This window comes from Rhinolophus ferrumequinum, chromosome 27, assembly GCF_004115265.2.
Source record: "Rhinolophus ferrumequinum isolate MPI-CBG mRhiFer1 chromosome 27, mRhiFer1_v1.p, whole genome shotgun sequence".
Classification (NCBI taxonomy): domain Eukaryota; kingdom Metazoa; phylum Chordata; class Mammalia; order Chiroptera; family Rhinolophidae; genus Rhinolophus; species Rhinolophus ferrumequinum.
In genome coordinates this window covers 11,813,834-11,838,093 of record NC_046310.1, presented here as the reverse complement: position 1 = coordinate 11,838,093, position 24,260 = coordinate 11,813,834, and the positions used below count along the sequence as shown (strand labels likewise).

The window sequence follows — 24,260 nt, the reverse complement described above, 5'->3', positions numbered from 1 at the left end:
GACTGTCTACTTCCAGGAAACTTGATTGGATGTCTCACTGGGGCCAGACATAAGGAAGTCGTTAAGGAAAGACTAGTCATATTGAAGCATGTTCGAATTTTTCACTTTTGTTGCTGTTAAGCGTGACCGTTCAACTATTTGTTTCTGATGTTGAATTGCTTCTTGCCAAACGAAAGCCATTGCCTCTGGGGCATCAAACGTAGGTTTGCCATTGAACCTCAGCAGTGTATGGTTCTTATAGTCTGATTAAGGTTTCGGGGAAACTAAATAATGGAGAGAAAAGTTCAGAGAATGGTTTTAAGTCTCTGCCTTTTGCAACTTGCGTTGACGACTTACTTCCATACATTAGGCCCCAGCTTCTCCACCTAGGAGATCACGGGTTTGAAAAAGATCAGTGGTGTTCATAGACTAGTATCTGTGAAATCCTGGGGTTCCTACCCCGACAGGTTTGCCCCCCCCCACCTGCCTCTACAGGCCATCTCTGCTTTCACCATCTCTGCTGTCACCATCTCTGCTGTCACCTGTCTGGCATACTGGGCTTCCAAGTTAGATGATGGTGATGATGATGATTATAAAAATAGGGGGTCTTTAAATTGTGCTGGAATACCAGTGGATTAGGTGATCCCATTGTCACTGGGTTCTCCTGACCTTCTTTGGAGCTTAAACTTGTACTCCAGGATGTTTAAGTTTGTGAGGCCCAGAAAGCAGGCTCTGGAGAGAGAGAGAGAGAGTGAGGTAGAGAAGAAGGGAAAGAGAAAGGGAGAGAGAGAATGAGAGAGAGAGAGAGAGAGAGAGAGAGAGAGAGAGAGAGAGAGAGAGAGAGGACAGAGAGCCAGCATGCGGGAAGGAGCTCTTGCCCGCTCCCTCTGGGTACCCTGACCACAGGCAGAGTCATGCTGGCCCAGGTGCAGCCCATCAGGGTCAGCTTGGCCATACTGCATGGTCCACAGCACGAGGTCTTAAAGCTCAGCTTGCTGGTCCACCCTTGGCTCCTATGTGTCATGGTCAGGACCTGAAAATAGTCCCCAGGGCGTCAGGTGATCCTAGACTCATACGTGTGCACCAATGGCAGAGGCTGGGTAACAGTCAGGTCCTCCAGGCAGCAGAAAAGCCGGAGGACCCATCGTCCTTGTCTCTGCTATAAGGTAGCAAGAGTCGCTGGTCAGACACCATATCTGAGAGACAGAGGCAGAAGGCGGAGGCATCTGAGAGCCAGTGTGTGACCTAAACATTCACTAACGAGGCTGTTGAAACGCTCGGACAGGACTAGGTTTGAAGTCCATAGAGCTCTGAGTTAGCTCCCCTCCACCTGGTCCGTGAGCCTTCAGGAAAGAAACCGTTATGGACAAAATGGAGTCATCTCGTGTGTACATACCAGAGTCACAGTGTGAATGAAATTTGTGATGTCACTGTGCTTAGAAACTGTGACACATTTTTTGAAGACCGTCCTGTGGACTTTGAAGGACTCCATCTGTTGTTTGTGCCTCTCCTGCTGTATATCTTCCCCTCCATACCAGAAAGGACTTTTCTCACTGTAGGAGCAAGATTGATCAGTGGTGTGTATGGTTTTTGCCCTCTTCCCCAGCGAGGGGACAGGTTCTTCCTCCTGCATGGAAGTCACCATGGGTGGCTGCATAGGGACTTAACACGCCCTGGCCGGCAAGCAGACTGCCCCTTTTCCCTTCCAAGCCACAGCCCGGACTAGACTGAACACAACGGGCCATTCTCCTCCTTGTGGGACTTGATGTTCTGCCAGGTGCTGAAGAGAGCACTTGACAGGCAGGTACCCCCACCCACCAACCTCAGTTCTCACTGCCCCTAGCTCCGTGCTCCCCCCAAGAACATGTCCACACTTACCTTGGTGCCAGCAAGAGCCGCCTTCATTCTTCGACACCGCGCTCCTCACAGGTTGATGTGATCGTAAATACTGAGTCACAGCCAGAGTCTAAATGCTGAAGGAAGCAGCGCGCAGTGAAAAGATGACCTCCCGGGCCCTGGCTGCCAAGTGGAGACGTTAGACATCACTGCTGGCAGGCAACACAGCGGAGAGACAAAAGGGCAGAGGGGAGCTTTTAAAGAATGGTCTTGGAGAAGGAGCCGCGTTCTCCGTGTGTGCCCAAAAGGGTCAGGCTGAGGATGGCCAGCCAGGATGAAAGCCACAGGGGCCAAATCTCCACCCCAGGCTGGGTGACCCAGGAGGACAACCGGATCGCGTCCCTGTCCTCTCTGAGTGATCACAGTGGAAGAGAAACTGCCTTTACCAAATAGTGCTCTGCTGGCAGGCGAGGGTGCAAACTATTGTAAAAAGTACTGGGGTTTTCTTTTGGGTATCTGAAGTTTCCTAAAGAACTGCCCTTAAAAAAGAGTAAAGGAAAGTGAGTTGCCGGTGTAGGCTGCAATGTTTTAAAAAACCGATAGAAAAACTATTTTACCTACTGGAATTGGCGTACTGACAGAGGAAGATAAAAAAGCTTGGTGGGGCTGCGTGCGTCACAGTCTGTACAATTGTGTCATATAACGTTAGTCGCATTGCACGCTGGGTGTATTACATACTCTGTGTATTACACGCTACAGGCATTACAAACAACACGTGACATGCATTACATGCATTATACATGGGGTGCACTAAAACTATGTGTGTTATACATTAGACACATACACTAGGTACATTACACACTGCTCACGTTGGATACTACATGCATTATACACTGTGCGTTACACACTGGACGCATGATACACTCGGTGTATTGCTCACTACGTGCACTATACACTGGGCACGTTATACATTACGTACATTACACCCTAGGTGCTCAACCTGTGTCATAACAGGCAGGAAGAGGAGACAAGAATGCAAAGGGATTTCTGCCGTCAGGGCACACAGCAGCTAGTTGCAGAGATGCAACTAACTCGTAACAACCAGATAACCCTTACGTGCTCCATCGGGTGGTTCTCAGTATCGTATGTGCTGAAAAGTCCAAAACATCTCCTAGGGTGCCTTCGAGAGAGAGGAGCTGGAATTCAAAGACTGGCTGGGTATATGTGGAAAGGCTCCACTGTGGAGATGGTCACAGACTTGGGGCCACTGGCTCGGACTAGACTGTGATCTAGTGTAAGCGAAATACAGTGTAATAATCCACATGTCACCAACAAGTGTGATAAAAAAGCTATTTTTCAAATAAACTTGATTTGCTTTGTTTTTCAAAATGCATTCCCCTGTAACCTCTAATCAGTGTGTTTTGTTGTTACTGTATTTACCTGGTTTATGATGAAGGCAAGGTTTCCACATTTGGGTCGTGTCTTATGTACGAGTAACTAGATCTTCGGCTCCATTCTGCAGCTAGAACCAGACAAAGAGAAAGAGGGCAAAAGGGCTCAAAGCTCCTGGTGGGAGACTTTCTCTTTTTTCTCTTCCCTCCAGAATCCCTGGCTTCTCCCTCCACCCTTCCTTCCTCTGAAGGAGTTCGCATGCGATTTAAAAACCCATCCGAAGCACGTTCCTTCCTTCATGAGCTGCCTTTTCTTCGTGTATCAGGACCTCTGTGAACCTCAGGCCCTAGGTCTCTCCCAGCTACAGGACGGGGGGCTTCCGGGTGCCGTGGAGCCCAGGATCTATGCAACTCAGGTGGGAAAAGAGGAGAGAGACCGTGTGCCTAGGGAGGTGTGTGTGTGTGTGTGTGTGTGTGTGTGTGTGTGTGTGTGTGTGTGTCTTCCTGGAAGAACAGGCAGGGCTGGCGGATTCCGTTGAGCCCAAGGGGAGGCACAATGAGTGAGCTCAGAGTTTATTTCCAAGCTCTACAGAATGCCTGTTCATTACAGTCTGCATCCAAAGTGAGTTATGTTAGCGCTGCTCGGTGTTGCCTTTCTTTTCATGGATCTGCTCATGGATCGAAGTGTTCATCACCCCACAAGCTGATTCCATTACAGGCATGAGGAAATGTTAGTCCCCTGGTGTCACTCAGCCATTGGCTCCCACCTGCACGTACTGCTGGGAACCAGCCCACGCGTCAGAGCGGTTTCCTGGGTAGTCCCAGAAACAGGGAACAGAGAGAAAACAACAGCAACAGCAATAGTTAATTATTTACTGAGGGTTCACTATGTGTCAGACACTGTGCTACTGCTTTACTTGTGTTAAATCATAAAACCTACGATTTCTTTGTAATAAGCGGAACCCTGAAGTTCACAGAGGTTAAGTAACTTACTCAAAGCGATATAGACCAGTGCTCTGTTTCCTCAACACAAGCTTTACTAATAACTGACATTGCATGTATTTCCCAGTTCATAAAGGTTTCCTCAGGAATGGTATTTTATTCAATCCTTGGTAAAAGGCCCAAAGGCGAAGATTATATAACTGCTAAGTGGACCAGGTAGACGTAAGCCGCTTCTCATCAAACATTGGCATCAAAAAACTAAAGGTTTGAACTTCAGGTTATGGGGAAGGAAGAAATAATCTTTTGAGTTACACCTATTATCTCTAGTATTCAGAGCCCATCTCTAAAATTAAATGTTATGTTAGTTGGCCAAATCCTTTGCTTTGATCGTTACATTAAAATCTAAAAAATCCTCTTGAGCACAGCAGTGGAGGAGATGGGTATGCCTGAGGACCCACAGTGAAAATTTACCATGAAATAATCTCATTGGAGTTAAAAATAACTACATTGTTCAAAACTACGTTTTATATGGCACACACATTGTTTCAGAGCATATGAAATAGAAGGAAACTTCCAAATTATTTTTTCGAACGAGTATAACATACCTAAACCTGATAAAAATAGCACAAAAAATAAAACAGAAAAAGAAAATTACTGACCAGACAATATGATATGAATATTGGTGGAAAAAAATCTGAAATAAAATTTTAGTGAACAGACTCTAAAACCACATTAAGGAAACAATGAAAATAATACATCATGAACACCTGGGGTTTATGCCAGAAATTCAAAGTATTAAATATTAGAAACTATATTAATATAATTCATTATATTCATAGGTCTAAGGGAAAAAATTCCATATGATTGTTTCTAGAGATGCTAAAAATTCTTTGACAAAATTCAACATCCTTTCCTAATTAAAACTCTTGAGAAAATATGAATGGGTGGATATCGCCTTAAAATGATAAAAGACATATACCTCAATCATAAAGCCAGCATTTTAATAAATGAGAAATCCTAGGGATATTCCTACTATTGATAAGATCAGGAACAAGGTCAGAATGCCAACCACCTTTACGGCCATTTAACATCCTTTTCAAATCACTAGGTAATGTAATTAGACTAGAGAAAGAAACCATAGGCCAGTGACTACACCAAGAAGAAATAAAATAATCTCTCCTTGCAGAAAACTTAACGGTATACCTGGCAAATCCTAGAAAATTAATGGTAAAACAACTCAAAAGAATTCAGCAAAATAGAAGGTTAACATAAAAAAATTAATAACATTAACATATACAAATAACCATTAGAATAGATAAGGACTGAGGTAACTGACTTTACAATAAAGAAAAGGGATACAATAAAATATTTAGTAACAAAATGGTATCTCATTAAAAATATATGTGCACATAAAACTGTGCATGTTATTAGCATCTTTGTTCATCATAGCTGCAAACTAGAAACAACTCCAATGCCCATCCACTTGTTTTAATGGAGACAGATTGTGGCATATTCATACAATGGAACACGACTCAGCAATAACAAGGAATGAATGAATGAGTGACTCGTGCAGCAAAATAGATGAATCTCAGAAGCATTTTGCTAAATGAAAGAAGCTAGACCGAATGGCTACTGTTCAGCTGCATCTATATAAAATTCTACAGAGGCCAAACTATGGTGACAGAAAAATCAGACGATCCCAGAGGCCAGGGTTAGGGAACAGGGAGTCACTGCAACTGAGCATGAGGAAAATTGGAGGTAAAGGAACTGTTTTATAACTTGATTGTAGGGGTGGTTACATAACTGTATACAGATGCCAAAACTCACTGAACTGTACACCCCAAATGATTGGTTTTCATTATGCATAAATTATACCTTGATAAAGCTGATTTTTTAAAGCAGCTTTACTCTTTCGTAGAGTAGCTTGTTTTCTAGAAGTCCCCCAAAAACCAGCAGAGGCCCCCTGGAGTGAAGCTGAAATGGAAAAGGAGTATATTTGTACAAAATAGCCTTGTAGCATGTTAAGATATACAGTAGATGTTTTCAGGCAGAAAACTCAGTGTCACCAGGTCATTTCTCCTAGAGTTACAGATTTTGAATTTCTCAGCGCTTCTGGTAAAGCTCAGAGTAAATGTAAAGTAATGGAGAAAGGGGTAAACAGCACATAACCACTTCCCTTACAGGACGTACCATCTAGTGTTTCCTTCGTTTATCATCCTCTTTACTGCCTGATGAACTTTTATTGCCATCCATCCCTCCATCCATCCATCCATCCCCCACACCTACTAAGTGCCTGCTGTTTGACAGGCTTAAATGTCACGTCCTCCATGAAGCCTTCCACAACTTCCCTAACAAGACTTACTCACTTCCTCGGTGTCTTTCCATGGCACTTTATTCACACGCCGATGATGTCTCTCGTATGTGTTGCAACAATACATCACTCTCTTCTGCTCTGTAGACTCATGATGCTTCTGCTTGAGGGAGACCTGTCTTATTCAGCTCGGCCAGGGTCTGGTGCTCTGTGAATGTCAATGGATGTAAAATGAATAAGGAATGCAAACAGAGGGATGAATATAAATCTAGGAACTCGTAATGTCCAGACATTAAGAGGCTTTGTGGTCCAGGGCATAGGCTTTGAAAGCTGACTGCCTTGGTTTTTAACCTTGGCTCTGAAATTTAGTAGCAGTGTGACCCTAGACAAGGTACGTGACTACTCTGTACCTCAACGGCCACACTTGAAAACTGGGAAGAATCATAGCACCCACCCCATGAGGTCGCTGTGAGGATTAGATAAAATAATCCAGAGTAAGTATCTAGAAGATTGCCAGACATATAGTATGTGCTCAGTAAATGGTAACTATTATTGCTTGTTCTTCCTCCCCTATGAATTTGATTGTTTTTGGTAAAATGTTTGTACAGTTGGATGGATGTGGGGAACGGAAAAAATTCAGATTTCATTTTCAGTGAGAAGCAGAGAAGATAAGTTAATGAATTTTATGCTTTTCCTTCATTCTTCTCAGCTAGACTCAAACTACACCACTTGAGTTGTACTTCCTGGCTTTATAAAACTCTGGTACAACAAGAAAGACGCTGGAATAGAGCCAAGTACATCAAATAGAGCTATGAGGGGGCTTTCTAGCCAAAGAAAATATAGTTGGAGGGTAAGATATGTCACCAAACAGAAAAAAAATCTGCATTTTTCTTACTGAAATAAAGATGGATTTGGGATAGGTTTTGTTACGTTAACGGCTACAGTACCCATGAGATAAATGACCACTTTTAGAGCAGGCAGTGATTCCTAATTTGGAGACATGATCTTGAGGCAATTAGGTCATCTTAAATTGTACCTAGGTTCACAATAAAGTCTTTAGAAAAGTGCTGAACAAGCTTTTTCGAAGGATCCCTCAACCGCCCACCTCTGCTCTCACTTGTACTGCACCTCTTTATTCTCTGTCACACCTTAGATAGTGACTCGTCCCAGGACTCTTTGAATCAGCCAAATGAATCATTGAAAAAGTCCCCATCAACGTGGGAAATCACTTGTAGTGATCCTGAATATGAGAGGAAGAGTCGAAACACACAAAGTGCTGTCCCAAACTACCAGCGCATGCAGCGAAAGGCAGCACACTAGATGGGGGAGCTTGGGGAGAAGTGCCAGGTACAAGGAGGTAGAGGACAGAGGTACGAGGGAGGGAGGTATCACCTGCAGAGCAGTGTGAGGAGGCATTTGGAGAACGCCACGGAGGTGGCGTCCAGACTCACTCATATGCCTCTGACTGCCGACTGCCCTTTTTCTGGATCACTGGCTTTTCCTGAGTTTCCCATAATTGGATGTTTGGTTTCGTCCTGTCTTCTCTTCCCCTTCTTCTCACTTTCTTATGAACCGAGCCTGGCCTGGATTGGATAGTGGCAGGGCAAAAGTTTAGTTCCATGTGTCTCGAGGTTCCGTGTTCTTGAGCCAGGGCCTGGCCAGTCTCCTTATGTCCCTGCAGATCCCCTCACCACCTTCTCCACCTTGCTTTGTGACCATGGGGGCTGACCTGTGTGCCCCTTGCCTCTGGCTTTCCAGTAGGTTCCGCCAGTGGGGATCCTGGCATGAGAAGAGCGGTCAGGAACAAAGACAATCTGGGGTGTCTATTCCCCTGGTGCCCTCCCTGTGGGGCCACCAAGGGCTGGCTGAGTCCCTCTATCAGGAGACTCCCAAAGACATCCTGTCTGGTGGCCGTCCCCATACAACCCCTCCACTCCAGGTTCCCATAATCACTCTCCGTGACCCTTCGGACCTGACCCAGCGTTCTTACAGGAGAGGGCACTGCATTTTTGGTTCCCCTCACTCTGGCTACCTTTTGAAAACAGTCCCTTTACTAAACTCTCCAACAGTTAACCTAACGTGAGTGTTTGAATGAGTAGTAGGTCCAGAGGGACATTTTTAACAAGCACATGATTCTGATGCCCGTGGTCCCACGATGACTTTGAGAGAGACTCGACCAGACTCTGTCAAACGGGACACAGTCCAGATTTAGTCCAATCGTAAGAAAAATGCAGCCCCATAGTTCCCATTGTTCCAGCACCTCTTCGGAGAAGTCCAAATTTTTGTATGAGATCATCATGAACTAAGTTGGGAAAGGCAGGGGGATTTCTAAACCAAGTCCTAGCATCTGTGGGAGGGCTCCGGCAGCCAGAAAAATAGAATCAGCGTATCAGCGTTCTGTGACATCGAGTTTCTCAACACCTCATTGATTTCTGCTGGCGTGGTTTACCTGTAGCTGAGGGCCCCTGAAGTTTATTTATATTGATTGCACCATAATTAATAAGATAGGGAGATGTAATAGATGGCGGGTGCCCAAACCTGAAATTAAAGAATGGAGCCCATGCCAGCCAGCCATGCATGTCTCTAGTCTAGCCCAACAATTGTTAATTGCACAGTCTTACAAGGAAGAACGCAGCCAAGGAGAAAAACCAGAAAACGAATGAACTGGTAGTGGGAAAACACCAGCGAGGACCAGCCAGACAGGCAGAAAAAATGCAAAACCTACCTGGATCTTGAAGTCTTGTGGACTCACCATTTCAGAAGCCTGTCCTGTTTTGGACACATCAGGTACATTCTTGGCAGGTGACTATTTCAGACACTTAGGGTCTTTCCATCAACCTGTTTGATTTTCTTCTAGCGTAAGTAAACAGCGTCACCTGATATGAGATATCTGGAGCCTAAAGTGCCTTGAGAGATTCTCAGCTCTTTCCATAATTACACATTTATTTTAAATTCACTCCATGGACACCCTTCTCCTCTCCAAACCCACAATTTTAACTTGCGAGTCTTTTCTTCTCAGTCTGCAGGTTTATATTTCACTGCTGTCTTATGCTACAAAGTCAATTTCCCTTTAACTCTGTTTATGTGGTGATAAATTACCTACTTTTAGGATCTCAAAGACAATCACTGTCTTTTTCTCTCTTTAACAAAGCATCCTAAGTAGGTGTTTATGACATTAGAAGCTAAATTTTGCCAGCTTTTCTATTTAACATCAAGACTGGGTCAGCATCAATAAAGCAGGGGTCCCTGCCTCTTTGAAAAGGTGATTAGTTCTCTTTCCATCATCATATATTTGATCCCCTTTATCCTCATCTACCACCCTCCTCCCCCCTTACCCTCTGTTAACCACTAGACTGTTGTCTGTGTCTATAAGTTTTTGTTTCTTTATTTGTTTGTCTTCTTCCTTTGTTGTTTTCAGTTTTATATCCCACATATCAATGAAATCATATGGTTCTCGACTTTTTCTGTCCAACTTATTTCGCTTAGCATAATAATCTCAAGTTCCCTCCATGTTGTCGCAAATGGCACTATTTATATGGTGATGGAAGGAGAGCTGACTCTGGGTGGTGAACACATCATGTGATACATAGATGATGTATTACAGAATTGTACACCTGAAACCTATGTAACTTTTCTAACCCCAATAAACTTTAATTTAAAAAAAGAAAGGACAAGGTGATTAGATTCCTAATGACTGCAAAGTGCAGAGAACACAGGTCTACATTTCTAGATGAAGCTCACAGAATCCTAAGTAACAGGAAATGAAGAGGGTGCTGGAGCAGAGGGGAAATGCTTTTCCCCCCGGAACTCTTCCATGCTTATTGATGCTGAGTAAGTGATTAGAATTAGTGATGGCTAAGTATGCACTATGAGAGAATTTACTATTAATTCTTAACTCTGTGACTACTGTTACCACCACCATTAATGGAAACTCGGTTGAAGAAGGAAGAAGGAACAGCTTGAGGTGGACACCGGGAGGAAATTGGGTGAGTTAGTACTTGTGGAGGTAGCCTGAGAAACACCAGACTATCAATCGTCTGTTGAAAAGGGAAAGTGATCATGGTAGAGCAGATCTTTGGGGAGCGCTTGCTGTGTGCTGGGCACTGTTCTAGCTTCTTTACATGTGTTATTTCATTGAATTCTCAAATAACTCTATGGGATAGGAGCTATTATGACTCTTGGGGCATATAAATTACTGGTACATTACATATAGAAGGGTGATATTACATATAGAAAGTGGTATTGCAGCGATTATTGCATGTGGATTGCATACAGAAGGATGCATTTTGATCAAAGGACCATTTGCCAGGATGGCCACTCTCGCTGGAAACTGACCTCTCCCGGAGCTCATAGTTGAAACCAGTGGGCCAGTTTAGAATGTAACCTTGTGCCTCTAGGAAGAGTTGTGAACAAAATCAACTGGGCATTTATCGAAAAACACCCAGAGAGGATAGCACACCACAGAGTGGCATCTGAAATCAAGACTAAGTGTGTGATCCTCTAGGAAACAACAGGTATATCTCATCTTATGAGGAGACAGAAGAGGAAGCATCTGTCAATGAGTCATGGGTGCTGAGGTGCAGGAGACCCCGGCCTTCTAATCACCTTCCCCGTTTAATTTGTTAATAGCAGAGCTGGAATGAAGAGCTAATAAAAGTCAGTTTCCTTATTCATTTGTTAAGATACAAATGCTTTATCAGTAAAGTACACCTTTCTATGAATTTATTTATAAGATCCATTTTTAAGAATACGTTTTGCTAAATGTAAAAGAAGAGATTCTATGGATACCCGGTACCTGGGGGTGGAAAGAGCATATGTCTCAGGGAAAAGGAAGAAGGTGGGAAAGACAGAGTGGGGCACCGAAGAGAACACTCTCCTGATCTGCCCAACATTACCTGGGGCCGCCCGGGGAGCAGAGGGAAGCAGCAAAGGGATGCCTGCAGCCTGCACAGAGCTACAGACCTGACCTTGTGCCCACACCCAGTCCATGGGCCCCCGGATGCAGCCCGTGTTAGTGCCACAGCAAACATGCATGCTCTCACTTATAGACTCTATGCACTTCCGTATCTTCCTTTAGCAGGAAAGCCATCGATGATTCTTCCAACTGAGTGGCCATCTCGGGGGTAATCTGGAAGGGAGATATAGGTGCGTTTGCTTTGTCAACCTCTCTTTGCTTGTTGCACAGCATGGGAAGATGTGGAATGTTGATGGCACAAGAATCTCAAAAACCTCTCACCTTTCATAAAATCAGGGCCGTCTTTCATGTTGCATTATCCTCTCTCACAGTCAATCATCTGAATTATAGCAAAGAACATTCTCAACAACTTTTACCTGTTAGCCAGTGACACCAGTCTAAAAAGTAGAATATTACTTTCCTCCTCAGAGCTCCAGTGCCTGGCCCAGTAAAACATGTTTGTTAATATGTAGTATTTATGAAAATAGTAAAATCAACTCGTAGGTGACTTTATTATTTACATAAATAAATATCAAGATATTTATAGGAAAGTCTCAGCTCTGTACATGACACTGGGTTAAGTACACTAGGAAAGTCACACTTGCCCTCTAGGAGTTTGCAAAGCATATACTCATAAAACAGATAAGTAGCAACAGCAAGTTATGAGTGAATAATCAAATCAGTCATCTATGTGTTACCTGTGGTTTTCAGCCCGAGCTGTACATTAGAATCACCTGTAAAGCTTTGTAAAACCGCAGATGCCTGTAGCTCACCCTCGGAAGCTCTCGTCAGGTCTGTCTGGTCAAGGTTGATATTTTTGAAATAGTCCCCAGGTGAGGCATGTGAACACGCAGGATATGAATCACTGTCACAAGTGCTGAGGAATATAATGAAAAGAGATTCCAGTGAGAGCCAGAGTGAGGAGAATAGCCTTATGGCACAATGGGAACTTGTTTTGAACCTTGAACCAGAGAGAGGATGAGGATGGACAGCAATGGAGAGAGGAGAACTTTCTGGCTGAGAAGGGGAAATTGAGACATTGTGAACAACGTGAGTTGGAAATCAAGTTGATACATATTTGATGAGCGGGAACCACGTAGTAGAGGAAGGGTACAGATTTGCATGTCCATCTCTGTCTGGAGTGGTACCTCCTGGCTGCATGATGGCTGAAGGAGCAGCCTTAGGAACCAAAGGAGGGACACAAAGGGAAACTATGCTTGGGCCACAAGCCTGAGAAGCAGTGTCCCGTAGACGGTGTCCATGAAACAGTGGTGGGTGGCTGTCAACGTGGCCTTGAAGAAAAGTTGAGACAGACTAAGAAATGCATGCATTCTAAGTTAAAGATTCCGCTGTTAAGACTCTAACATGAAACAGGTCGCTGGGTTTGGGGCTCCAGGTTTTTGGAACCGTTACTCCTGGGAGCTGCACCATAAGGGTTGAGAGTATGTTTCTCTGGTCTTCCTTACTTCCCAGACTGTCAGGTTTCTTTTCCTCAGTGGCGGACTCTCTTGCCTTTCTGCTTCCTTCTTAGTTAGAAATAAAGATGCTGGGTGGGGCTGGTGACTGGAGTTTACCAGAGGCAGCGTGGAGGTTCAAGAAGATGAACCAAACAAACTATAAATGAAAAATGATCTAAGTGGAGGGTAAGAGGGTGGGTATGTCTGATCCCTACCCATTAACAAGTAAAATGAGATCATAGAAAGAGGTTACCCCATATGGTCAGGAAAGATTGCTAATGGTACCCACAGAATTTAATAAGCTCACTTGTGTTGCACAGTCAAGATGTTTTCATTGCACGAAGGACTCCTAACAGCGTGTGTGGGGACAGGTCAGAAAATTATGGAGAAAGCAACTCACCAGAGCAACTCAAGACATAGTAATATTTTGCTGATTGTCTCCACCCACAGCTTGTCTATGTCTCTACCCGACTGAGGGCAAACAAAGAAAACCAAACAAAAGAACAATTGAAAAAAAGAAAGACAGAACTTACAGAAAATGAGACCCCAAATCCCCAGGATCATGAGGTGTACATTTGTGTCATGTCTGCCTAACAATGGAGCTATTATTAGAGGGGCAGAAAATAGCAGCGAGTGAGGCCTGAAGATTTTGCCCAGAGGCGTAGCAGACAAAGAGAACAATAGTTTCCCAGGAAAGCAAGATGGTTCCAGTTGAGCTCATCCAACAAAACTCTTCCAAGAATGAAGCCAGACACCCTAACTGCATCTTGGAGGGAGCTGGAGGCTGTCCCATCACGGTGACGCCAGCTGCTGGCATGGGTGCCAATGCCAGTGTTACTGCCTGCAAGCTTTGGCAAGGGGCACTTCCATATCTGTGTGGGGCAAGCAGTGATCTAAATTAAGATGATTGTCTGGGTCCCCAGGTCAGATTCGCCACTCCCCAGGCCCTCATGGTACGTATTACAAAATGTCCATCCTCCCGTCCGGCTGCCCTCGGCAGGCTCCCTAGAACCAGATTCACAGATGTCCCTAACTTCAGGCCTCGGTCCCCAGACCAGTGTGGGCTCGAGACAGGAAATACTGAAACAGGGTCAGTACTTACCCTCCCCCCGCCCCAGCAGTTGCCCATCAGTGTTGAATCCTTCTCCCAAGGAAGGCTGTACCGGCTGACCACTGGGCTCCCTATCTTCCTTGAGCCGCCCTCAGTCTTTGTCAGTCCTCGTGCCCCCCGATGGGCTTCCTCCCTCTCCCTGTGGGGCATCTCCCCCATCCAGTAGCAGCCCCACTGTAATTGCAGAGCATCTAGACTCCAGCTTCTCCCAGGGAGGCAGCGTGTTGAACTTACTGACCTTGGTTCCCATCCCAGTGTCTCTCGTCTTGCTCTTGATCATACCTCTTTCCTTATTGGAGGTTGGGTCAGGGAAACATCTAGTTCTGAATCTTCGCTCGGTTCTGGGGCCTGGATGCCTGTGGACCAACCTACCAGAGGCTGGCAGCCTGCCCTGACTTCCAAGAATTGCCTGCCCTCTATTCCCAGGGCCTTGCTCACCCCTTGGCATTATTTACCACTCCACTTGGAGCACCTGGGGCCAACTATTTAGCTGAACAAGGGTGTGGAAGGCTGAACTCTACGCCTGTGTGCCTTCCCTGAACCTGTCTCATTCGCTGGGGCTGCCCCACCCTGGTCCAGCGCCAAGCCTCAGTCCCTTTCCTGCCTCCTCTATCTTGCTGCCAGCAGTCCTCCACAGTTCCTGAGGATTCCTGCCACAAGAGAGGCACATATGGCAACGTGTCAATCTCAGAGCTTGTTGGGAATGGGGGTGATGGAGAGGGCTGGTACCTAGATCCTAACACCCAGCTTTTGTCTTCTTGAGGATTCTGGCCGGTGAAACACACTTATTGCTAACTGAGGATCCCAATATTGTTCTGTTCAGGACTTTCTCTAACAGGTAGAACAGAGCACGTAGCAGGGCCTCCTGCCTCCGACTCAGAATTAGACAGCCAGGTCTGCCCTGCAAGGCTCACTCATCCACCCAGTTCCAAACAGAGAAGATGAAGACTTTGGCTTCCTTGCGTTGGAATAGTCTCACCAAAGGGCTGATCCACAGGGATGGATCCATTGTTCTGGAACATAGACTAGTCCAAGAGAAATCAGGAGATGGTGGGGAGCATGCACGAGCAGTGACCTTGAACTTTTTAACACAGCCAGTGATTGTCAAGCTCCCATCAATGTCACCGTTAACATGTTATTCCTCCTTCTATCAGGAGGGAAGTGTACGGCAATGAAGTAACCCTGGATATCCCGATCCAGCGCTTCCCCAAAATGGTGGATGTGTTGGTGGGGATACCTTCCCCTGTGGGCTGAGGAGATGATTTAGCGGGGTCCAATGGCATGTAAACAATAGAAACAGTCCTACTGCCTCTAAACTGCTGGTCTTCTGTCTTCCTCGTGTGTGTCACTTTCAGCAGGTAAATCCGTGGGATGGATAGACTGGGGAAACAGACCACCTCTGCTGACTACACCCCTTCCAACTTCCACCCGGCACAGGCCAAAGCTGCCTCACGGGTCCCTGGGCGCTGGGCAGGCAAGGAACTGCTGATGGTGGTAGACCCAGAGAAAAATGACATAGCGACAAGCAGACACAGAAAACGAAGTTCTAGCAAAAGCCTGACAAGCTAGGGCTTTTCTTTGCTCTCCAATCTTTTTCTGTGAGGAAGCTTTCCTCCAGCATAGCACGGTGCATCATGCTCCATCCTGAGATCAAAGTGAGACCGAACATGGGCCATGGTTTTGAGGAAGTGGTGACATGGACGCTCTGGGGTTCAGAGAATCACAGTGTGGGTTACAAGTAGCCTCTATGAGATAGAGTCCTCGGGAGAAGGAAAATGTCCAGGTCACCCTTTCCCTGGCAGCCACACAGCAGAGACTGTTCAAAGGCATTTCAACAGAGGACACTTGCCCACCCATTAGCACAGACTCTGGCTAACCTGGAAATAAGCAGCCCGCCTGGCTGAGCTCACAGGGCAGGGGCACAGCAGGTGGGGTACACATCCTCAAAGACAGTCACCTTTAGGGGCCTCCTTTTGATTCCTGGTGAAATGGGAACTTTAAAGTCACTCAGGCAGGACTTAGGAAGCCGGACTCATTTCAACCTTTCCAGAAGTTATCTTCTAAAATCATCCAACGCTTGCTGGAAATCTCTCCTTCCTGGATGTCAGAACCCCACAGCCCGTGGAAGTCCGTTTCAGCTTTATGCAGGGAATTGTTTCTTTCTTCTGCCTCTTTCCTGCGGTTTAATCTGAAAAATGCATCCCTGCTGTTCAGTGCTTTCTCTCTTCCGCTGGTCCTCAAAATATGGTCCGTAAACCAGTGGCCTCCGTATTCTAGCTTGCTAGAAATGCAAATGCTCAGGCCCCACGCGAGACCTTTGAGGTGGGGTTCAGAAACCTGTGTTGTTAATGAGCTCTCTAGGGAGATGCTAATCGTGAGAATCATTCCTAGGGCAATGTCTCCTTCTGATTCACTCCTGCCACCCATAAGCTGTTGACATCCAGGAAGGAGAGATTGCCCGCAAGCTTAGGTCTAGAGACCAAACCCTGATCCAATCTTGTTTCATATTTAATCGATACACAAATAATATTCACGTCATTTGGGGAAGCCACCCTGATCGCTGGAATCCATGGCTAAACCTAAGTTCTCCAGAAACTTACTGGTTGCACACAAATGCAGTTATGTTTTATCATCTTCATGTACTCTGGAGGCTATAAAATAATTTGGTATCCTTGGCGTGGTTCCCTTTGTCAAATAGCTCTCTGCTGCTATTTCTAGAATAAGATCCATTGAGAGACGCACCCAGTGCTTTGTTAACGATCTATTCTATTCACGCTAATGAAACCCCCATTGTCCACCAAGATTGGAATGGTTTCAAAGAGCATCACCGAGTTTCTCTGAAAGGTCTCTTTGTTTCCCTTACGCATAGCTCACCTATTTATACCCTGTGAGCTCAGTTCTGTTAGCTTTGGGTGCATTGTCTCACAAGTGAAATTAGATGAATGAAAGAGTTGTTCCCATTTGACTCCATCTTCAATGGGTTACGTCCCATGTCAGAGACCTCCACTAACGTTAATGTGTCTCCTCCAGGCAAGAGATGCTGGTGAAAACCAGGCAGAGAGCTGGTGCCTGGTCCCAGGATTTTGTCTATAATCCTCGTTATACCTCCTGATTGCTACTTTGGCTTGATTTACAATCCCACTCCGTCTCCAAACGGGAAATGGCTATTTGAGCCCTTTTGTGTGAACTTCTGTGAGCGGCCCGCTTTCCAGTGGCTCCCATCTCTGTGTCCACTTCTCACACAAAGCCTGACACATTTCTGAGTCTGCCTGTAACTGACCACACTCACCTCATGACTCTGTTTCAGCAAAATCCTATTACTCTAGCGCAGCACTTCTCAGACTTCAGTGTGCATCCAGTGAGCGGGGAGGGAGGACTTGTGACAACAGGGATTGTTGAGTTCTACCTCTGGAGTTTCTCAATCTAGATCTGGGGTGGGACTCAAGAATCTGCATTTCTAAAAAGTTCGTAGGCAAGGCTGATACTGCTGGTCCACAGGCCACAATTTGAGAACGACTGCCTGATGGCAACAGCCGGATTCTTTCTGATTCCAACGGCCCTGCTGCTCTTTTATTCTCAATGCAGTGTTTCATTAATTCCTCTATTTCATTCGTTCCCTTTACAGCATCACACTTATTGCGAGTTGCTAGGCAACTGTGATTTATTGTTTGTGCAAGCCAAGTTAATACAAATCTCACCATCTTCCCATAATTTTTATTTGGTATAGTCAACTGACCTGGCTCCAGGAAAACGACACACTTCCTTGCCAAAAGTAAAGTGCTTAGAGGGTGTTAAAACCACACAGTATCCTTTAGAAATTTAGTGCATCCCATGGTATTTCCTGATAGACACCCAGACACATGTAATAGGATTATAGATCAGCCTCATTTAAGATAAAGTTTGCCGGGGGAAATTAGAATTGCTCCCTCTGGGACTTAAATTAGGTACAAAGCAATTAACTTTAAGCAACCAAAAACTTGGCTCCATAAAAATTCCATTTCAAATCAGCTCTTAACTACAAGCTCATTACCAGTTACCTTCACTATGGAAGAGACAAACAAGTCTCTGGAAACGAAAAACGTGCACTCAATGTTTTGAGACACCTCCCCAAATATGGAAATTGCTGAAGCATTACACCTGACATCCCACCAGCATCAGCTATTTCTACAAACTTTCTGACTTCCATTTACTCCTACATCGAGCAAGATGACTGAAAACAAAAATATGTGGGTTTCAGTTCGGAGGATGGTTCAATTGTGCGATGTGAAATACATTTGATTTCATTCCATTTCTTTCTGAGTGTGAGACTTTTAAGTAACTTTTATTGAGAACCAGTACATGAGCTCAGTAGACTTATTTTTACAAAGGGTGCTTCTTTGCCAGGCTTATAGTAAAAGCTTAGTGTTTGTCAGTCAGAACTTTAACAGGCTGTTGATTCATTAATTGTTGAATTAATGAATTAATAAACATTTTTAATTTGATGTGTAATTGTAGAATTGATGTAATTGTTTTAAAACTTGAAAATCATAAAAATATAAAACAGTAATCATCTATAATCTCACAACCTGAAGCTAACTCATATGAACTTTGGAAACCTTCTTCCTATCATATGTGCTTATGTCTATATGTGTATATATATTTACTGTAAGTATATCCATAGTGTATATAAAATGTTGAATTCTGTTAATTTTACTTTTATCGTGGAAATTTCAGGTCATTAGCAAGTCATGGAAAACATAGTTTTCATGGCCACATATTAATACTCTCACTTTACTACTTCTATTGTCAGCTATTAAGGTGTGTCTAATACTATTTCTTTGTCCCTAGATACAAATGTTTCTAGAAAAACATTTTATTTAGAATCTATTTAGAATTTAGAATCTATTTCTGGGAGTGAAATCGTTAGGTTAAAAGACAGGAACATTTTTAAAGCTCTTGATAACTATTGCCAAATTGCTTTCCAGAAAGGTTTACCTGTCTATATGCTCACCTGCAGTGTATGAGAGAATCCACTTCCCTGAACTCTTTCTGTGACATATAATCTTTATATATATTACACAGTGTGTTTTCCTTTAAATCTTTTTTTGTTTTGTTTTTTGCTAGTGAGCTTAAACGTGGCAAGTTTCACTACTGTTAGTACTTTTTTATGTGTCTATTCATGTCTTTTGTCCATTTATCAATTGGCATCTTAGAATATTTATTATTTACTTGCATATGCTCTTTCTACATTAAGAATATAAACATGTTATCCATCATGTCCCATTCTGTCAATTGCCTTTTAATTTTGTTAATGATTTCTTTTTTATAGATGAACACTTCTTTTCTATTTGATTTTTTCCTATGGCTTTTAAGCCTACAACATGTGTCTTCAGCCATACGTTACATAAAGAAAGCCCCCTTTTTTCCTAAAGATTTCCAAATTGGCTACCATGTTAAAATTAGCATTGTAATTAAAAAAATATTTGGCATAGGAAGTAGAGTTGATTTTCCCAAAGAGGGCCTCTACATTGCACTTCATATGGAAGAATATTTGGTGAAACCAAGTAAGTGGAGCCATACAGTGTCAAGCTATTGTTTGCATTAGTAGTAACCACGAACATGATACTATCAGTGTCTCCATGAGAAATTTCTAGCTGTTGGATATTCTTAAATCTCTCTTCAGCCGCTCCATGAGTACAACTGGGAGAAAAATGGGGATCAGGTTGTTTTTGTTTTTAAGGCAAGTTCTCTAAAGCTACCTGAGTCTGAGAACCATACATTTATTTTTATGTTTTTATAACAACTACAGAAAGAATGACCTACAGTAGTAAGAGCTGGATAAATGTTTAGAAATAGAAATAATTGAAATGGGAGGAGTTCTGAGGATACCTGGGCTCAAAAATTATTCACTCAGACAATGAGATCCAGGCAGAACCACGTTGCTTCTTCACACAGATAAGAGAGTTCTGCTGACAGATGCAACCTAGCTTCTGTGTCTCCAGAGTTGGGCATCATCTGGCAAGAAAGTGTGAAGAAGGGACATTAGAACTCAAATGGTAATTCCCCAAAACGTACTTTGTGACACACACACTTGAGAAATAGGCACCACCACTTTCTTTGTGGGGGCACACGGGAAAGGCTTTCCTTAATTTTCGAAAGGTAACGTCAGTCCAGCGCGATTCCTTCTCTACTGTTGACTAAGAAGCAATCCCAGCAATTAATTGTAATAGCTCCATCTGGAGAAGATCATCAGCCTAGAAATAAGGCTGCACTCTGATAAGTTTAGGGCTTACCTTGTGAGGGATCAATTCTGGAAAGATAAGACAACATTCAGTTCAGTCCCCAGCCTCAGTTTCCCCATGCCCCCCTTCCCCCAACCCCCAAGGTCTCATCAGCACCTTCCCTGGCACACACTGAGACTTTCTCAGGATTTGACCACTTCATAAGACTTTTCCTCTTGGCATTTTTGCCTCGAGTGTCCCCAGAACACTCTGAGTAGGTTTTCTCCGTCTTTTGTCTCTGCTTTTACCCTGACTGATAATTGGCGAGAAGGATCAGCTTTTTAAGCTGCATCTTGGCTGGACAGCTCCAGCTCCCTGGGAACCTCACAGTGACTGGAGAGTTTGCTCCGCGATTTTATTATAACCATTACTCACTGCAGGAGGCCAGGGAGGCAACTGGAACCCAGGAGCCACTGCCAAGGAAGCCATGGTGTCATTAGCTTAACTTCCGAAATATGCTGTCTACCTGGTAGCACAGGTCACCTCAGTGGGAGCAGGTGTGTTTCAGATAAAGAAACTAGTGACAAAATGTTTGTCACGCTGGAGAAAGTGGGTACAGAGGGGACAGCTGAGCCAGACAAGAAAACACACGGAAAAGTCCACATAAAGTGTTTTTTCTCCACGGAGTGACTTCCCAAAGAAGTGCTGCCCGAGGAGGGAAGAGGATCATAAAAGAGGGTGATATACAAACAACCTGAAGCTTTTGCCAAAATGCTGGACAAGTGAGAGAAAGCAGAGAACACAGACCTATGTTCTGGCTCTGGGCCGTGTAGCCCTATGACTTCTAAGCTGTGCCGCTTTGGGAAATCGAAAATAAAGAGACAATAGACTATCCTGTGACCTTGACCTCTTTCAATAATTCAAAACAAAATTGGCAGGACACAGGTTGGGTCAGGGCATCAGTATTTCGTTGTGTGCACTCTCTTTCTCTATTTAGGGGACCGGCAGTCATTTACCTCAGATGTTTCTCATGGGGGAGGGGAGTGGCAGGGAGAGGGAAGCATCTTGAGAACCATGTGGACCCACCTTCGTCCTTGCCTTCTGGCAGCACCAAACAAATGGAAAGAGCCACCAAGGAATGGTCCTGGGATGTAGGGTGGACATTCTGAGGGAGTCACTCTTTTTAGTCTCCTCCTTTTGTGCTCTTCTTTTTATTTTCCTCCTGGAGAGGCATTTGGTGGTAAGATCAGAGGTAGGTGCTAGGGTATCGAGTGTGCTCAGTGCTCCTGAAATAAGAGGGTGAGGGGTTCCTGAGGCTGGAAGGCAAAGCAGGGCCAAAGGGGGTCGGCCCAGTTCAAGGTTGGAGCCAGTGGGCAGGCAGGATCTCTCTTGGCTCCTGGGAGCAAGAATGCAACCTGGGGTTGGGGCTACGAGCACCCCCTGTTTCATCTCTCAGGAACCTCAGAAGTGTGGCAGCAGGTGGCAGCCTTCTTTAAAGAGCCAGCAGAAGGGTAGGTACCCCAGAAAACACCACAGAGAGTCATAGGGTCCCTGTGTGGAGACAGACAGGTAGGAAGGGGGTGCCAGGAGAGCTTGGAGCAACCCCGCAAGATTTAGGCTTCAATCAGCTGAGCAGTGACTTCTCTGCCCCGCTCAGGATGAGGCTATTCCTGGTGTCAAAAGCAAAAAAAAGTCTCCAATTCTTTTATATTAGCAGCTGTAAATACAGAAAATTTGGTAGGTGTTGTTTATTTTTCATGAACACATTAACGTAGCCACTTTGGGGCTGTTGTTAAATATTTTTCTAAGATATAATTTTTACTGACTAATGTGTGTTCCATAATTAACCCATTGCCTTTTAAATTGTTTACTAATATAAATGATTATGGGATGAACCTGTCTGTCCATACGTTTTCTTCCATCACTGGAGTGAAATGGTTGGATCAAGGGGATGGAAGTTCTTGAAGATTTTGGATTCATTTTCTGAAATTGATTTCTAGAGAATTGTGGTAATTAACCTTCCCAGCAGCAGGAGACTAGGGCTGATAAGTTTGTTCTTGTGACTTTCTGAGAGAGTGGCTTTTGGGGAAGAGTAACACCTGCTCTTCCTGGATCTCTGGAAAGGGTGTGTAGGGGACAGTTCGGGGAGACTACCCAGTCTTTTTTAGGGACATCACTACCCCCGACTAAAAATGAACTGAGGTCACCCTAGATGTAGAACATAAAGTACTTCCTTCCATGTACGTGTCAACTTTCCTCTTATGAGACAATAAGGAAATGAACTTTGCATAGAAAATCAACCAGAAAAGAAAGCAAAGATGAGCTAATTTCTCAAAATATGCCGTCTGGCAGCCCCTGGCAAAGGACAGAGAGGGTGCTGCCCCAGTACCTGAGTACCTACCTGGGGCCAAGCCAACCTTTGCTCCGTTAAAGTTGGTGCACTACTTATCCACTCCTCTTGAATGGACCGTCTCCTTCCCTTCTTCATTCATTCTTTCCTTTGCTTACCATTAATTGAGCACATGGAGCCAAGAGCTGTGTAAGAAAAGTGTGTGCAAAAGTGAGAGGGTCCAGGTCTCTTGTGTCTTTGAGTGAAGTCATAGGAGTAGGAACAGATCCCAGATGCATAAACAGTTCCAATATGACTCCATATCACTGGACAGTAGAGCAATGATCCGGGCATGACTAAGAGTCTTCACAGATGAGGACACTTGCAAGCTGTGGAGTCCAAGTGATCTAAGAGAAAGGACGTTCCAGGAAAAGCACTGAGAAGTAAATGAGTCTTACATGTTTGGGATGGCGGCAGCAAAAACCATGGTGGAGGTGGGGACTTGGGAACAAAGAAGGGCAGGTCCACAGTGACAGGGGGTGAGGCTGTGAATGAATCAAAGTTTCTATTGTAGAGTCTTTGTATCCCATTCAAAGGACTTTAACCTAGCCTGCAGGAGTGGGGAAACTAGAGGATGGCATTTGTAGGATCTATCCTAGTGCTATAAAAAGATAACTTAGGAGACTGAGTTAATAGGCTGAAAAACAGGCGAGCCTGGGATGGGAAGTGACTAAAGTCATGACATAAAGTGATGACATAAAGACATCACCATGCATAGATTTTGTGGTTAAACATATTCTTTAAACAGAGGCAGAAGGAAGAAAATTTAAGGCAGAAATGACCAGAAACCACGGATGAGCTCATGGCAGACAGTGATGAAGTTTGAAGCCAGGGTAACTGTCATTGCCGAGAATGAAACACCGCCAAGAACATTCCAAATATTAGAATAATGTCATTATTGTTCCCTTACCTATGACAGCTGACAGGCCAGCGTGATCTATGATCTTTCTGGGTCTTTTATTAAGTTTTCATCACTGTGTTGCCTTCAACAATTCACTGCCTCAGGGGACATTTGAGATTTGAATTTGAAAATGAGATTAACAAAATTAGATATTCTTCATATATATATATTTTTTCCTTTCTCTGGCTCCAAACTGACTTCCAACAAAGGGTTATGAAGGATGAGGTCTTTGAGCCCTTGAAACTTCAGCTGTGAGATAGCTAAATTTTCAGTCCCCAAGCACACATTTCACAGATCTCCTTTATTATCTGCACATACACGTTCTTTTCTTGAAGCCTCCCTGTGGAAGGAAGAGCCTGCTTGGGGGAGTCTTATGCCTGGGCTCTCGGAAAGTTAGGGGAGGGGTGAAGAAGCCCCGGGGGATGTTCTGAGCACAAAGAAATCAACCAAGTCACGGGCAAGGAGACCATGTTGAAGGAAAGTCAGTTAGGCGAGGCGCCTAGATGAGTGAAGTTCAGTGGGAGCTCTGGCCACGCGAAACCAGGAAGTGACCTTTAGTTAACCAAGCACTGAAGATGAGAGGACCGAGATGAGACCCAGAGGAAGAAATAGTGACAAACGTCATCTTAAAAAGGGAAAATCGACTTCCTTTTCTCTCTTCTTACCATGGGCTCTCTCAGGCTACTTCTCTGTGGACAGCTGGAAGAAAAGTGACAATTTTAATGAATGACTTGCACTTTTTACATAGGCACAGGTTTCGTGTCACGTAAATAATAGGCCTGACTGACA

The 24,260-nt window shown here is 44.4% G+C and overlaps 1 long non-coding RNA gene across 1 annotated transcript in view; it reads left to right on the top strand.

The window, feature by feature from the left end:
* The window catches only part of LOC117018445 (uncharacterized), a 158,460-nt gene that overhangs the window by 121,517 nt on the left and 12,683 nt on the right, over positions 1-24,260 (top strand). The gene's annotated exons all lie outside the window — the stretch shown is intronic.